The sequence below is a fragment of the Rhinopithecus bieti genome, unplaced genomic scaffold (genome assembly GCF_001698545.2).
Source record: "Rhinopithecus bieti isolate Rb0 unplaced genomic scaffold, ASM169854v2 scaffold_13259, whole genome shotgun sequence".
Classification (NCBI taxonomy): Eukaryota; Metazoa; Chordata; class Mammalia; order Primates; family Cercopithecidae; genus Rhinopithecus; species Rhinopithecus bieti.
Window position 1 is genome coordinate 249,087 of NW_016807544.1, and position 2,764 is coordinate 251,850.

The following is a 2,764-nucleotide window of genomic DNA, read 5'->3' on the forward strand; positions in this document are numbered from 1 at the left end:
CGTTAAAAAATTATGGAAACTTCACATGGCACCAAAAAAGAGCCTGATTAACCAAAGAAATCCTAAACAAAAAGAATAAAGCTGGAGGCATCACATTACCCAATTTCAAATTTTACTACTACACTACAAAAACAGATGCAGAGATGAATGGAGTTTAATAGAGAACCTAGAAATAAAGCCACACCTCTACAACCATCTGATCTTTGACAAGGATGGCAAAGCCAATCAATGGTGAAAGTACTCCCTATTCAATAAATGGTGCTGGGAAAACTGGCTAGCTATATAAAGAAGAATTAAACTGGACTTCTACCGCTCACCATATACAAATTTTAACTCAAATCAGATTAAAGACTCAACTGTAAGACCTCAAATTCCTAGAAGAAAACCTAGGAAAAACTCTTCTGGATTGGCCCAAGCAAAGAATTTATGATCAAGACCTCAAACACAAATGCAACAAAAAGAAAAATAGACAAATCAGATTTAATTCAACTAAAGAGCTTCAGCACAGCTAAAGAAACAGTCAACACAGTAAACAGACAGACTACAGATGAGTGAATATATTTGCAAACTACACATCTGACAAAGGACTAATATCTGTGATCTATAAGGAACTTAAATAAATCAACAAGAAAAAAAAACAACCATTGAAAAGCAGGCAAAGGACATTAACAGCGATTTCTCAAAAGACATACAAGCAGCCAACAAACATATGAAAAAAATGCTCAACATCACTAATCATCAGATAAATACAAATTAAAACCACAATGAGATCTCATCTCACGCTGGTAATATGGCTATTACTAAAAAGTAAAAAAAACCAATAGATGTTGGTATGGCTGTAGAGAAGAGAATGCTTATAAATTGTTGGTAGGTAGTATGAATTAGTGCAACCCCTCTAGAAAAAGAGTATGGAGAATTCTCAAAGAACTAAAATAGAACTACCATCTGACCCAGCAATCCCACTACTGGGTATATACTTAAAGGAAATGAAATCATTTTATCAAAAGGTCATATGCACTTGTACGTTTATCACTGCACTATCCACAATAGCAAAATCATGTTCTGTCAAAGGTGGACTGCATAAAGAAAATGTGGCACCATAGTATACCATCGAATACTATACAGCCATAAAAAATGAGACTGTGTCCTTTGGAGCAACATGAATGCAGCTGGAGGCCATTACCCTAAGAGAATTAATGCAGAAACTGAAAATCAAATACTGCATGCTCTCACTTATCAGTTGAGCTAAACACTGGATACACATGGGACATAAAGATAGAAACAATAGATACTGGGGATTCCAATGGTGGGGGACGAAGATGGGAAAGAGTTGGAAAAACTACCTATTGGGTACTATGTTTACTATTTGGGTGATGGGTTCATTAGAAGCCCAAACCCTAGCATTACCTAACACACCAACATAACAAGCACCACCTGAATTTATAATTTTTTTTAAAAAGACAGAGTGGCTAAGTGACTACAAAAACAAGGTCCAACCAGATGCTGCCTACAAGAGACTCTCTTTAGCTGTAAGGGTGCATTTAAGCTGAAAGTGAGGGGATAGAAAAGTTATTTCATGAAAATGGTAATTAAAAGAGCACAGAGGTGGTTCTTCTTATATCAGACAAAATGGACTTTAAATCAAAAACTGTCACAAGACACAAAAAAGATCATTGTATAATGATTAAAAGGTCAACTCATTAGGAAGACAACCGCATATACCCAACATCAGGGCACCTAAATATATACAGCAAATATTAATAGAGACGAAGAGGAAAGTAGATACCAATACAAACAGACTTCAGTAGCCCACTCTCAACAATGGAAAGGTCATCCAGACAGAAAATCAATAAAGAAACAGCAGACTTGAACAACACATTAAATCAAATAGACCTAACAGATTACATACAGAACAGTGCCAACAGCAGTTCTTCTCAAGCACACACAGGATATTCTTTACAAGATCACCTTAGGCCACATAACAAGTTTTTACAGATTCAAGAAGACTGACATGATATATTTTTTTCAACAATTATATGAAACTAGAAATCAATAAGAGGAAAGGTGAAACATTCACAAATATGGAAATTAATACTCCTGAACTACCAATGGGTCAAAGAAAAAAAATTTTAAATGTCTTGAGACAAATGAAAACACCACATACCAAAATTTGTAACAGGCAGCAAAAGCAGTATGAAGGGGAAATTTTATAGCAATATATGCTACATTAAGAAAGAAGAGGCCAGGCGCGGTGGCTCACGCCTGTAATCCCAGCACTTTGGGAGGCTGAGGCGGGTGGATCACGAGGTCAGGAGATCGAAACCATCCTGGCTAACATGGTCAAACCCTGTCTCTACTAAAAATACAAAAAATTAGCCAGGTGTGGTGGCGGGCACCTGTAGTCCCAGCTACTCGGGAGGCTGAGGCAGGAGAATGGCGTGAACCTGGGAGGCAGAGCTTGCAGTGAGCCAAGATTGTGCACTCCAGCCTGGGGGACAGAGCGAGACTCTGTCGAAAAGAAAGAAAAGAAAAAAAAGAAAAGAAAAGAAAGAAAAGAAAAGAAAAGGGAAAAGAAAAGAAAAGAAAGAAACAAGAAAGATCTCAAATAAACAAGCTAATGTTACATCTCAAGGAATTAGGAAAAAACGAAGCCTGATGTTAGCACAAGGAAGAAACAACAAAGATTAGGGCGGAAATAAATGAAACAGAGACTAGAAAAACAATTAAAATTAATTGAACAAAATGAAACAAGTGAATTTTTTTT